Source organism: Caretta caretta, chromosome 1, assembly GCF_965140235.1.
Source record: "Caretta caretta isolate rCarCar2 chromosome 1, rCarCar1.hap1, whole genome shotgun sequence".
Classification (NCBI taxonomy): domain Eukaryota; kingdom Metazoa; phylum Chordata; order Testudines; family Cheloniidae; genus Caretta; species Caretta caretta.
The window spans coordinates 342,617,513-342,632,578 of NC_134206.1; the positions used below are offsets into that span (position 1 = coordinate 342,617,513).

At 41.7% G+C, this 15,066-nt stretch overlaps 1 long non-coding RNA gene across 1 annotated transcript; it reads right to left on the bottom strand.

Annotated features, from left to right (window-relative positions):
- Window positions 1-2,556: 2,556 nt before the first annotated feature.
- On the bottom strand, window positions 2,557-4,735 carry LOC142070951 (uncharacterized). Its single transcript, XR_012666888.1, has 3 exons — window positions 4,616-4,735; window positions 2,958-3,049; window positions 2,557-2,824 (listed from the first exon to the last, which is right to left on the bottom strand). It is a non-coding gene; the product is annotated as an uncharacterized LOC142070951 (long non-coding RNA).
- Window positions 4,736-15,066: the final 10,331 nt, after the last annotated feature.

A 15,066-nucleotide genomic window follows, 5' to 3' on the forward strand; every position in this document is an offset into this window, starting at 1 on the left:
AAGCGTCATTTAGGACACTGTTTCTGTAACAAAGTGTGACTGCATACAAGTAAAAACCTGCTGGCCATCAATGGGGGATTGAGCCCTAGAATTTCAGCTTCAAGAGCATTTTTTTGATAACTTGAGCTAAAAGTTCAGCTCCATTAGCTGGCAGTAGTAGATTCTTAAGTTGTGTGTGTACCAGGCATGTCATAAATATAAAGGGAAGGGTAAACACCTTTAAAATCCCTCCTGGCCAGAGGAAAAACCCTTTCGCCTGTAAAGGGTTAAGAAGCTAGGATAACCTCGCTGGCACCTGACCAAAATGACCAATGAGGAGAAAAGATACTTTCAAAGCTGGAGGGGGGAGAAACAAAGCCTCTCTCTGTCTGTGTGACGCTTTTGCTGGGAACAGAAAAGGAATGGAGTCTTAGAACTTAGTAAGTAATCTAGCTAGATATGCGTTAGATTCTGTTTTGTTTAAATGGCTGATAAAATAAGCTGTGCTGAATGGAATGTATATTCCTGTTTTTGTGTCTTTTTGTAACTTAAAGTTTTGCCTAGAGGGTTCTCTATGTTTTGAATCTGATTAACCTGTAAGGTATTTACCATCCTGATTTTATAGAGATGAATCTTTTACTTTTTCTTCAGCTAAAATTCTTCTTTTGAGAACCTGATTGCTTTTTCATTGTTCTTAAGATCCAAGGGTTTGGGTCTGTGTTCACTTTTGTAAATTGGTGAGGATTTTTATCAATCCTTCCCCAGGAAAGGGGCTGTAGGGTTTGGGGAGGATTTTGGGGGGAAAGATGTTTCCAAGTGGGCTCTTTCCCTGTTATATATTTGTTAGATGCTTGGTGGTGGCAGCAATAAAGTCCAAGGGCAAAAGATAAAATAGTTTGTACTTTGGGGAAGTTTTAACCTAAGCTGGTAAAAATAAGCTTAGGGGTTTTTTCATGCAGGTCCCCACATCTGTACCCTAGAGTTCAGAGTGGGGAAGGAACCTTGACAAGGCATGACACACATCTCTTCGAAAACTTAAGAGAAGACTTGGCATGAGTTTGATTCTAATAACGGTCAATTTTTTTTAACTAAACCATTTCACTCCTTCTTCTCAGAGATATTCTTGATCTCAGTGTAGAGGCACATCCTACTGTAAATATAGTAACTTACAGAAAGCTTTAAACTATTGAGTTTAAGTATTTCCTGAGTGCCTATCCGCTTGATACCTAGGCATTGTTTCATGGAAATAACAGCTGATGTGTATGATTGGAATTTCCTTTTCTTTTTACAGTGCTTTACAGGAGAGAACCTAATAAAAAAGTAATTGTGATTACTTAAATCCTCCCTTTTCATATTACAACAGACAGTCAGTCATGATGATGTGATTCATTACTTGCCTATAACGTTAATTGCACATGATTAGCCATTTCACACTATGATAGCTGGCAATTGGAGATATGATTCATAAAGTGCTATTGTCAAGCAAATCTGCAAATCTGTTTGATTTAGGTTAAAAGAGAAGGTGATAGGTTGTGCAAAAAGAACAAAAACCCAGAATAAAGAGAAGACACTGACATAATTTGTGGTTCTATTTTTATGTGAACAACAAGGTTTACAGTGAGGAACTGTTGGATACAGTTTCGGTGAGCAAGGATTTTGCAGAGAGATTAGATCAGTTACAAATTGCTAAATCTGATGACTTAGATAAAAATTTAACCAGAGGCTTTGAAAGAGGTAGAACATGTTTCTGTGGAAAAGTGAGTGGCCCGTACCTGTGATACAGAACTAATCACAGAGGGATGGATTGCCTGTGCCCTGTGGTTAAAAGAGAAAGGAGAGGAACTCATTAATTTGGGGAGAGCAGGGTATTATCTTTCCACAGAATGAGCTGATGGGCCCAACCCACACCTTAATGATCCCCTGTGATCTTGGGGACCCCATAGGAGGCCAACACCATCTACACAAAAGCCCTGCGCCTCCAACCAGTCTCTATAACCTTGATGCATACCCCCCTAATCCCTTCTGACATGGCTCCATTTCAGCCACATTATCATCAATTTCCCCTGTCCTGTGCTCCACTGATCCTTGGACACCCATGGAAGGGACTATGGCTGCACCACTTCTCCCAGCCAATACCCAAGGGCTCTGTGGGAGGACAACATGCATCTCCTTCCCTCATCCAGTTCAGGGCTCACTAACTCCCCATCCTCAAGCAGTCCAGTCCCTGCCCCCTCCTCCAACGCGAGCCGAACCCCACAGAGAGTGGGGGTCTGAGAAAGGGAGGGTAGGGCCATGTTTTCTGCTAAATGATGCTGCTGATGCTGATTCTGATGACGTCTCGCATCAATGTTGATGTATGAGCATTCAGCAAACACAGTGTCATTCCCATTAAATAACAGCTGATAAGGCAATAGGCCATCTAGAAATAGCTAATTAAAATCTTAAAAATGAGTGAGTGAAACCAATGGAAACCCACAAGAACCTTCCCAGTTATGTCATATTTCTCAAGTCAATGGTCTCAAGGAGTAAACATAAACCTGGAAGGCAGGAAATCCCGAGATTCTAATCCTTTCTCTGACACTGTCTCCATACGTTGTCTATTGCCTAGATAGCATGGTAATTTATTATTTATAAATACACAGATAGATTAGATTAACTAGAGCAAGATTAGATTAGACAGAGCAAATCACTTAAACGTTCACTGTCTCCGTTTCCTCCATTGTAAAACAAGGATAACAATACTTACCTATTGTACATGGATATTGTGAGGATTAATTAATCTCCGTAAAGTGTTTTGAAGTATCATTATTACTACTCTGGAACAAACTGATCTCAGCCAACTGATCTACAGGGAGTTAAGAATAGTAAGCTGAGAGGAAGTTATTAAATGATAAGTATGAGCAGAAATTGCTGCAGTGCTATATTTCCATACAGCTTGGTATTAGCATTGCAGATCATTGCACAATAAGATTGGTTACCTTTAAGTCTCTGTGCTCACTGAAGTCCTGCCTGTCGTGATGATGAACGTATTTCTGTGTGCAAATCTGTCTGCATCTCCTAAATGCTGATCCTGTACTAATGAAGACAGTGACAGTTTTGACATTGTCTTAGAATACGTCTGTGCAGCAGAAGCTGTGCACAGGGCCAGTCTACCCAAGCTACCTTGAATCCAGCTAAAGTTGGTAAAAATATCAGGGAAGCCAACACCACATGGGCTAGTGAGCCAAGTATGTGCCAGAGTCCATGGCAGGCTTGTACTATCTACCCTACACTATCTTAGAATCATATAATATCAGGGTTGGAAGGGACCCTCAGGAGGTCATCTAGTCCAACCCCCTGCTCAAAGCAGGACCAATTTGCAATTTTTGTCCCAGATCCCTAAATGGCCCTCTCAAGGATTGAACTCACAACCCTGTGTTTAGCAGGCCAGTGCTCAAACCACTGAACTATCCCTCCCTTCACTGCTATTAGTCCAACACTGCTCATGTAGGCTAGCCAGTGCACAGATTTTAATGCATAGACATGACCTTAATTGGGAGCAGGTTCAGGGGTTAAGTCCTCAATAAGGAAACTAGTATGTGGATCAGCATAGGTGTATCAGACTAATTAACCATGACCCCATCCACCTTAAACTACATTGCTAAAGATCAGGGACTGGCAGAATTATCCGCTAACCAAATAAGGCTTGCAGGCCTGATCCAAAACCCATTCAAATCAATGGCAAAACTCCCGTTGACTTCAATGATCTTTGGTTCAGACCCGAAATCAGAGGATAATAACATGTAGACAAAGATCATTGCAAGGGAAGGATTTTTTGAGAAACAGTTTAAAAACTACGATCTCTAGTGGGTATTCACCCACGAAAGCTTATGCTCCAATAAGTCTGTTAGTCTATAAGGTGCCACAGGACTCTTTGCCGCTTTAACAAAGAAGAAGGAGACCTTCTCAGTGCTTTGTTGAAATGTTGGACTCAGCATCTAAATAACTTTAAATTTGTTTTAATCTGAGAGTTAAAAAGTCTCAATTCTAAAGGTTTCAGAGGAACAGCCGTGTTAGTCTACATTTGCAAAAAGAAAAGGAGTACTTGTGGCACCTTAGAGACTATATTGGTTAGTCTCTAAGGTGCCACAAGTACTCCTTTTCTTTTCTCAATTCTAAAGTATCTTTTGATTTTTCAGAGGTATGGGGAAAACTAGCTCAGATACAGAGTATTTGAGTGTAAGGTCTTCAGGACAGGGTCTGCCTTCCCTTGAGTCTTGTACAAGACTAAGCACATTGTCAGCATTTAACAAATAACATTAATTGTAATGCTTGTTTTCACATATCTCTTCACTCCTTGGTACTGGCTGGGATTGGAAACAGTGGATTATTTCCAAATGGAAACAGGCCACACTGGAAATCACATGAAAAAAAACCTGGCCACATGAAAGTCTTCAATCCAATTTTGAAGACTCATTAGAATTAAGTAGCTCTGACTATGAGACTGTGGAATGAATTTCCCCAGGAACTAGGGGTCTATCAAATCTCACCATTTTCCGCTCCAAGTGCAAGGTGCATATCTTTGACCTGCCCTATTTAAAATGAACACAGAGCAACAGACATGTTTAATCAAAACAAACAATCACAAAAAACTCACCTCACCAACACAAGTTGCTCCAAATGCTTCTCCCTCTAGGGAGAGGATGAGAGAACAAGCACTTGGCAGACGTGTAAGTCACATTGTTGAATTTGTTACTGGAAGGCACTCTGATACTACGGTGATGAGAATGATATAAAATCCTAAATAAAATAGAATGGATAAGGTCTGAATATGTATCCAGACATCTCTAGTATTTATCTACAGAAATATCTGGGCCAAGATTTTCCAAAACAGGAGTCTATGGTTAGGCTCCTAAACCCCTAAGTAAGTGAAGGTTTCAGAGGAACAGCCGTGTTAGTCTGTCTTCGCGAAAAGAAAAGGAGTACTTGTGGCACCTTAGAGACGAACCAATTTATTTGAGCATGAGCTTTCGTGAGCTACAGCTCAGCAAAAAGAACAGGAGGACTTGTGGCACCTTAGAGACGAACCAATTTATTTGAGCATGAGTTTTCGTGAGCTACAGCTGTGCATTCTAGAGCACCTTTAAAATAGTAGGTTTCAGAGTAACAGCCGTGTTAGTCTGTATTCGCAAAAAGAAAAGGAGGACTTGTGGCACCTTAGAGACGAACCAATTTATTTGAGCATGAGCTTTCGTGAGCTACAGCTCACTGCATCGGATGCATACCGTGGTATGCATCCGATGAAGTGAGCTGTAGCTCACGAAAGCTCATGCTCAAATAAATTGGTTCGTCTCTAAGGTGCCACAAGTCCTCCTTTTCTTTTTAAGTAAGTGAAGTGACCTGATTTTCAAGGTTGTGAGCACTTTTGTAGCTCTCGTTGCCTTTAACCAGATGTGCTGGGTTCTGAATACTTCTGAAAATCAGGCCACAATTCAGCAAAGCACCTAACTTTAAGTACATGCTTAAAGGGACTTAACACATGCTTAAGTGTTTTTTCTGTACAGGGACAGACACTCATGTTGTTTGCTGAATCGGGGTCCTATTTAGGTGTCTAAATCTGGATTTCAGATCCCAGTTGAAGTCTCCTATTTTAGCAAATCTCAGCCCTAGTTCATTCAGTACACTGAATCCAAACAAAACATTAAAGATTTGTCCGTCACCGTTATTTTTTTTTAAATCTCCCATGCCAATGCCAGAAAATAACCACGCAGCTAATAACTTTGGAGACCTCATGAAAACCAGGTTTTGGTTCCTATGCTAGTCCTGTACCAAGGCCTTAACTAGGGGAAGAATCCAAGGCTGTAAAGTTCACATCCCAGTTTGGACCCAATATTGTACTAAACTGAGAATATGAACCAAAGTTTGGTGCAGGCTTACCGCTGCTTCCATCAGAAACATCCCCAGACCCATGATCTTACTGATGCTGTTGGTGAAAAAGGAATGGTCCATGAATAGGGTTTTAGGTGCTTTTTTAATATAAACAATCATAATAACTAAGATTTTTTGGAGGCACGAGCAACTGGTATATAAATTGAAAATGTTGCTGTTAAAACATCTGTAGATCAATTCAGTTCCCATCAATATTCTCCACTGGCCGTCTCTCTGCACAGTCATTTATATAAGGGCAAAATGGGTGTCAAATGCTGCCATTCTGATCAGACAGCATTTTACACCCACTGTGCCTCCGTGTAAATGATGACACAAGCAAAGAGCAATGGAGACTCAGAGTCTGTCTACACACAAATGCACCAATGTAATAAAACTGGTTTGATTAAACTGGTGCCAGTCACAATGTGGACATTCTCATTTCTGTTTAAGAGTGGCTTATTTCAGTTTATCTTAAACCTGTTCCTAGCCAGTTTAAGCTAAACTGAAATAAGCTTTTTTTAAAATGGAAAGAAGTGTGTTAGGTTAGTAAATTAGTGTAAACATCACACCTTTAGTTACACTAACACAGCCAGGCATCAAGACAAGGCCGTAGGCTCTCTGTGGCAGGGGGGCTTGTCTACACTGCCCTGCAGTTCAGGGGTGTGGATAGCAGTGCGCACCAAAGTGCTGCGCTGTAACTCCCCAGTGTGGATGCTGTGGGTGTGAACAAAAGGTTCCTACTTTTTGTGTTACTTGTGTAATATGTTGTGTTATTTTTGTGTAATATTTGTGTTAAATATAGTCCTCTTTAAACAGGACTACATTCATACGAACTAGAAACCTTCTAGTATTCACCCACGACATCCAGAGAGGCGTTACAGTGCAGCACTTTGGTGTGCACAGTTATTCACACCTCCCAAACGTCCACAGTGGGGACATAGCCTGTGCACATGAGTGAATGAGAGAGAGCGAAAGAAACTAGAAATAGACCGCAGGAGTGGAAAAATAAAACCTTCTACCCCCTGAGAGGGTATTAGAAATAGACCGCAGGAGTGGAAAAATAAAACCTTCTACCCCCTGAGAGGGTATTAGTAAAAATGAAGAGTTAAAAAATGCAATTTTAAAAGAACTATTAAAAAAATTACCTAATCGCCATGGTGCAGAGCCTCACCCAGACAGCTATGTTAGACAGTACGACCCGCAGGCAGTTAATACTTCTGTACAGTAGCACTTAACATCTTCACTGCACTATACACAAACATTAACTAATGGATATTCACTACACGCATAGAGAAGTAAGCACTAATATACCCTTTCTGGAGATGGGGTGAATGAAAGACAAAGGAGCTAAGGAACACATTTTCAAAGGAACTTCTGAGTTTCTGAGCTCCTCAATTTATAGGGGCATAAGCCTGGTTGTAAAAAACGAAGACTGGCCAGCCAAAAATGGAGGCACCCCCAATTAGAGGCTACTTTGGAAAGTTTGGCTAGCCCTGAGTGACTTGCCTGACACCACATGGGCTCCAATCCAATAAAGCCCTTAAGCACATGTTTAATTTTAAGCACGTGAGTAGATCTCCTGAAGTGAATGTGACTACTTTCATGGCTAAATTAAGTGTATGCTTACATGTTTTGCTGGATCAGTGCCTTCGTGTGTTTGTGTCAAGAACCAGACTGAAAACTCAGGAGTGGGAATTGAAACTCCAATGTTCTGTTCCGTAGACCCATTCTACCTTTGTTTGTTCATTTCAATGGACCTTTAAATGTTATGCATAGGTGGCAGATTCCATAATTGCTTTAAATGTGGACCCTATGATAGTAACACCATGCTGTTGTCTACTTATCCATCCATCCATCTAAGTAGTTATATCATAGTATTTGAGTTCCTTACAATTTTTTATTTTAATTAAAATTATCTTCGGGGGGGGGTTCATTAAAAAATCTCTACATGCTTTTCAAACATTAACTATGCTCCAAGACAATGCCGCGGTGAGGTACTGCTACATCAGTATTACAGATAGGCAAACTGAGGGACTGAGAAGATAAGTGATCTGCTCAGGGGCTTGTAAGTCTGTGATCGAACCAGGAATGAAAATGAATTGTCCTGATTTAGACTCATAGGTTTTAGGGTAGAAGAGCCCATCATGATCAACTAGTCTGACCCCCTGCACATTGCAGGCCACAAAACTTCACCTACCCACTCCTGTAATAGACACATAACGGCTGGCTGAGTTACGGAAGTCCTCAGATCATGATTTAAAGCAATGGTTTTCAACCTTTTTTCATTTGCAGACCCCTAACAAATTTCGAATGGAGGTGCGGACACCTTTGGAAATCTGAGACACACTCTGTGAACCTCCAGGACCACTGATTTAATGACTTCAAGCAGAATTTTTTTGCAGAAACCAATATGGTCACAATTGATACATTGGTTGCTGTTGCTGCTTCTGGTGAAGGTAATGTGTCTTTGTTAGTTTGTTACCAATGCTAATTGATGTAGGGCTCTCCCTACATCTCTGTGAAGTTAAGTCTGAGGCCTGGTCGACTCTTAAAATTTAGCTTGACGTAGCTATGTTGCTCGACATGTGAAAAATTCACATCCCCCGAGCAATCTAGCTATGGTGATCTAACTCCCGTTTGCAGATGCACCTAGTTCGATGGAAGTTTCTGTTGACCTAGCTATCACCACCTAGGGGAGAAGGCAGTGGTGAGCTGGAGCCGGTTCACACCGTTTCGCGCAAACCGGTTGTTAAATTTTGAAGCCGGTTTAGAACCGGTTGTTAAAGGGGTGGGAAAACTCTAGCCCCCAGGCCACATCTGGCCCACAGGACCGTCCTGTCCGGCCCGCCTACGCTCCTGGCTGGGGAGGTTCCCCTGGCTGAGAATCCCTCTTTAATTTTTACTCAACCAGCGGCGCTCCGGGTCTTCAGCGGCACTTTGGCGGCGGGTCCTTCACTCGCTCCAGGTCTTCAGCGGCACTTCAGTGGCGGGTCCTTCAGTGCCGCCGAAGACACGGAGCGAGTGAAGGATGTGCCGCTGAAGTTCCGCCGAAGACCCAGAGTGACTGAAGGAACCGGTTCTTCAGATTTTGGCAGCTGGTAGAAGGAATTCCTACCCTGATGGAAAAAACCCTTCTGCTGCTGTAGGCTGCATCTACAATGTAGGGTTATTGCAGCAGTAGCTATGCCCCTGTGGTCCCCATAGTGTAGACAAGCTCTCACTCTTCCAAGGAACAGTAGCTCATCACCATGGCTTCTGAGGTCTGGATTACACCACACGCATATAATTTATCCATGGTAGATTATTACATGGAGTGTTTTAGAATCTTCCTCCTACTTACTTTTCAGTTTTTGAAATGCTGTCTCAGGAATTTATTCTATTTTTTTTTTATTTTAGCTGAATAAAATTGTAACATCTAATTTAGCACAGTGAAGGCTGATGAGAAAGAGAAAACTGATCATGTTCTGGCATGCCAAACTGAGCACTTGGCCTGCACTAGCAAACCTTGCGAAATTTATTAGCTCACCACTTGGGAAATTGTCTCACCCAATATCTTCAGGCTGCACCTTCAGTTTCGCTCGTTGCCACACACATTTGGAGAATATATGAGAGATGCTCAGGTTATTTCCAAATCTTAGTTACTGTTGTTTGGGTGTGGGCACTCCTGAGACTATGTTTCAGAAATTGAAAAATAAACTAGAGGTGGAATTACCAGTACAGGTCTCATCAAAACAATGAAAGTCTGGTTTTTATACAGAGATGCAACAGAAAGGTGAAGCCGCAAGTAATGTTTCACAAACACATAACCTTGATCAGGGTGATTTAAAGGAAGATCATAAATGCTGGAAATGGGATACACTGGGCGGAGATACACATAGCTATTGAAGTATAGGGCACAACAAGATACATGCTATCTGATGTATATCACATATAATCTGATGTAGCATGTTATAATGGCTATCCGTTGTTCTGTAGGCCTTACATTAAATGGTGATAAAATGCCAGTTAGAACCTAGGTTGACAGAGAATTCTCCTACGGGATTACACAATATTAATAAGAGCTGCTGTGAGATTTTGAAAGTGTCTGTCAGTAGTGTTATCATGTGCCAAATAAATTCTTAAGTAGATGGAGAATTAGATTCATTCCAACAGTCAAAAGTGGGAATGCAAAGTTTGTGACTGGCTTCACATGAACAAACAATACAGCATGTAATCTGCAAAATGATCTTCCAGAATTTGACTTGATCAAGAGTAGACAGCATTAAAAGTAACAAAAATCCAGATGTTATTGGTTTGCAATAAGACAGAAATGTTGTTTAAACACTATTTTAGGGGCGGGTAAATTCCACTCAATTCTTTTTTTTGTTGTTGTTGATATTGTCTTTTCTTTTTTTTATAAGGTTTTAACATTAAATGCAACATTTAATGTTTCTATTACCGGAAGAAATGAACGTATCCAGGTACTATAAGGGATTAAGCTCAGCTGGTTCAGTATAAAATATTTTATGAAAATTAAGTCCCATTTTCAAAAGAGACAGGCACTTATAACTCTAAGTCTCATTAACTCCTAGTCATTTCTGAAAAATGGAAATTGTGCTCCCAGGTCACTTGTGCACATCTGAAAATGTTACACCGACCTTAATTTAAAGTAAGAGAGCATTTACCACATATCTTGGACAGATGGTCCAATGGCTAAGTACCCCTCCCCTCCGCACGCACATACTGTTTGAAATTGGCATTTTATTTCCATCCATTTTAGGAATTTATATGGCCCCCATTACCATAGTATCCATGTGCCTCACAATTTTTAATGTATTCATCCTCATAACACCCATTTTACAGAGAGGAACTGAGGCACAGAGAAACTAAATGACTTGTCCAAGGCCACCCAGGAAGCTTGCATAAGTGCAAGGAATGAAAACCGCATCTCCTGACTCCCACCCTAATACCCTAATTGCTGCCCTAATCCTTCTTCTTGTGTTTTTGGTATGAAACTTTGCAGGCTTCAGCTTCCAATCATTGCATCTTATATCTCTAATACCAGATATCCTCTCTTTTGGTTGTGTGCTCCTGATTTCTTTCCTTTTGTTTCTCATGACAATCACACAACATAGCTATCATTTGTATGTTTGTGTCTCTTTTGTCTGTTACAGTCTTTGAAATCTTTGGCGGGGGGTTTCTTTTAAATTGCTGTATTTATACTGGGAATATTTTCAGTAATGCTACCACAGTCCCCTTTCTACACTGCTTTAGAATGGGTGTGAAAAAATATTTAACCAGGAGTCATTTAATTTAAGTCAACAGGCCATGAATGAGCTTTGACATGAGCTGTGGACACTCTGTAGACCTGCCTTCATGATAATTTTTTTACATTTGAACACAGATTAAGAATCCAAATAACTGTTAGAATTTTGACCATGACTCAGGACAAAGTGTATTTAGCATGACATCAGCCAGTTGTGACAGAGACCATATTTCAGCAAGCACTTCAATCCAAAAGTTGGTGAAACTTAGAATCATAGAATATCAGGGTAGGAAGGGACCTCAGGAGGTCATCGAGTCCAACCCCCTGCTCAAAGCTTAAGCACATGCTTAAGTGCTGGGTTGAATGGAGGGCTAAACCGTGAAAATAATTTGTCCTGGTATATGTTGACCACAAAGTTGTGATCAGCATTGTATCAGCGAACTCCATCCTTCACCATTGTGTTGTTAGCAACATTTTGTAACGAATACAATCCCTTCAGTAGAGTCCAAACATGGGCTACTCTCTTAAATTAAACCCCAGGAGTGAAAAGATCACCAGCCCTTTTTTTGGTGCCTTCATTTTATGCCTTAACACTCCAGATAGTCTGCTCTTCTTTTCTTGCCTGCCACTGACGGGTAGCAGCACTGTCTAAATAAAGTGGTATGCAGGCTGGCCTCTTGTCTGAACCCACAAACTCACCAATACATCACTGTATATGGCAATGTCATGTGTTGCCCACCTGTGCTAGTCTAGTGGATAGAGTACTGGACTGAGGGTCAAGAGACCCGGATTTAATTCTCAGCTCTCTCAATTACCTTAGATGAGACATTCCATCCCTCTTATCCTTTGTCTTTCTTGTCTATTTAAATTGCAAGCTCCCTGGGGCAGAGGCTATCTCTTACTGAGCCCCGGTCTACACTCAGAAATTAGATAGATATAACTATGTCGCTCAGGGGTGTGAAAAATCCATATCCCTGAATGACGCAGTTAAACCGACTGAACCTCTGGTATAGACAGTGCTATGTCAAGGCAAGAATTCTCCTGTCAACCTAGCTACAGCCTCTCGGGGAGATGGAGAGCCTAATATGATGGGAGAGCACCTCCTATTGTCATGAGGAGTATCTTCACAGAAGCACCATAGCGGGTTAAGAGTAGACAAGATTCAAGGGCATGTGCAGTTGTAACCCTCATACCTTCTGGGGTGGTGTTCTGTCCCATCTAGTGGCAACAAGACCACTTAGAGAGAGTTAAAATGAGTCTGCTCTACAGCCTTAGCTAGGAGGCGGGTGGCTTTTAGCTCATGTGGTAGAGGCTCATGCACTAAGTTCCAGAAGTCCCTGGTTCGATGCTGACAACCAGGGTCTGTCGGTGTTACACAGTAATCAGAACGACAAGTCCTAAAGGTGCTACCATATTGCAAACAATAAATACAATCTGATTCTTTTGGTGAGGAGCTAATTTGAGGTGTGAGTAGGAGGCACCTGTCAGACACCAATCTGATTTGTTTTAAAGTATGTTATTTATTATTATTATTGACTTTCTCTTTATCAGTCAGCACATAGTGGGTGGATATAACTTGGGGCGTGGTAGATGGCGCTAGCTTTTTTCAGTTAGATGTATTCATATATTTTCTTTTCAGAGCAGATGACCCCTTTGGCAACAGAATGTTTGGCCCACTTTCAGGACAGTGCAGATCTATGAAGTGATGCTAATGAATAAGGCCTTACCAAATTTCCAGCCATGAAACACACGTCACGGACTGTGAAATCTGGTCTCCCCCTGTGAAATCTGGTCTTTTGTGTGCTTTTACCCTATACTATACAGATTTCACAAGGGAGAAGACCAACATTTCTCAGATTGGGGGTCCTGACCCAAAAGAGAGTTGCGGCGGGGTTGCAAGGTTATTTTAGACGGGTCATGGTATTGCCACCCTTACTTCTGCACTGCTGCCTTCAGAGCTGGGTGGCCAGAGAGCAGCAGCTGTTGGCCAGGAGCCCAGCTCTGAAGGCAGCGCCCTGCCAGCAGCAGCACAGAAGTAAGGGTGGCAATACCATCCCATGCCCTCCTTACTTCTGCGCTGCTGCTGGCAGAGACTCAGCTTTCAGAGCTGGGCTCCCAGCCAGCAGCCGCCGCTCTCCAGTTGCCCAGCTCTGAAGGCAAGGCTGCCACGAACAGCCGCGCAGAAGTAAGGGCTGACTATTATAACCTTGTGACCACAGGCACAAGGCACAACTCCTTTTTGGGTCAGGACCCCTACAATTACAACACTGTGACATTTCAGATTTAAATACCTGGAATTATGAAATTTATGATTTTTTTTAAATTCTATGACTGGGAAATCGACCAAAATGGACCCTACTAATGAACTTGGACTGTAAGCAGGTTTCTAACCATCTGCTCCTAGCCACCGTCCATCTATATGGTGCCATTAGTGCCATCTTCACGGAGGGTTTGAACAGTGCCACAGGACCCCAAATTATTTCCTTATACAGTACTTAGCACCTCCCCAGTGTGGTAACTGTAGGTGAAGGTTGACATTAATAGCGACTTAGGAGAGTGAGCAAAACCACTGAGTCTTGATGGACAATAATTAAAGGTTATGAAACCTTGATGAACATGATATGATAGTTACAAACCAGCACAGCTTTGGTAAAGAAAACGTGTATCTTTCTAAACTATTAGAACCAACCAAATACGGTGGATAAAGGAGAATGGTTGGAATATAGTGTTCAGTTACAGTCACTTCATCTCAAAGAAGATGTAGCAAAAACCGGTATTCAGAGATGGATGAGGAAAATGATTAGCAGGATGGAGGGATGGCCATATAGAGAGCAAAAGATTAGGAGATGAACGTAAACAATGAGGGATAGTATAGAGATCATGAATCAGGTGCGCTCATTTAACTCATTTCACATGACAAAAATAAGGACATATCCAATGGCACCGCAGAGCAACAAATGTAAAAGGGATAAAAGGAAAGATATGTTTCCATAATGGATGATTAACCTGTGGAAGTCACTGCCACCTGATAGCACTGAATCCAAGAGCTCAGCAGTCTTTTGTTTAAAGAATTAAACATAAGAAGTGGTAATTAAGTACATCCATAATTACATAAGGAAGGATACATATCCAAAAGTGGTATAAATCCTCATGCTTCTGGGCATAACTCAAAGTAGCACCTATAGGGCCCAGTCAGGATCAAGGTGTATTGTGCTAGGTGCTGTAGAAATACATGAAAAGACATAACCTCTGCCCCAAAGGACTTACAATCTACATCGAATGAGGTGTCCAAAAGCAACTCTCTCCCCACAGTGCAATTGAAGCCCAGACCTCTGTGCAACAAGCAACTATTCTCACAGCTGTAGGAACAGAGAGAGAGCCCATGTCTTTGTTCTAATGCTGTCATTCTTGGAACATGGACATTAACCTCCAACAATGGTAAGGAAAGGAGTCTGCTATCTCACCAGAATTGGGGTTTGGCCCATTTGGATATGGCACTTAGCCCCCGGTTATAGGGATTTCCTCATCTCTTTCCTCATCAGCCTTTCTCAGCCAGCTAAGGAGTGTGTGTCACTGGCTCTGAGAAATGTCCCCTCAACCAGGGAAATAGTGAGTGTGACATGAAGCCTGAGGACAGGGGTGTAAAGAGAAGAAGACTGGAAAGATCCTCAGGGATTGAAGAAGGATAGAGATGACAGGGAAGAACAAATAATAGCCGCTTTGGGCTCTTTCGGTCTCTGTCTTCCAAAAATACGGAGCCAATATGTTTGCATTCTACTGTGAAAAGGTTTGTTTGGTCACATCAGCCATCCTCAGTCAACCCCACTGATTCCCCATTCATTTCAAAACTACTCCCCTGCCTTGTTTTTTAACCTCTCCATGGATTTGCTCTTGCCTTTTCCATGTATATTCAGACATTCAAAGATCATGGTCTC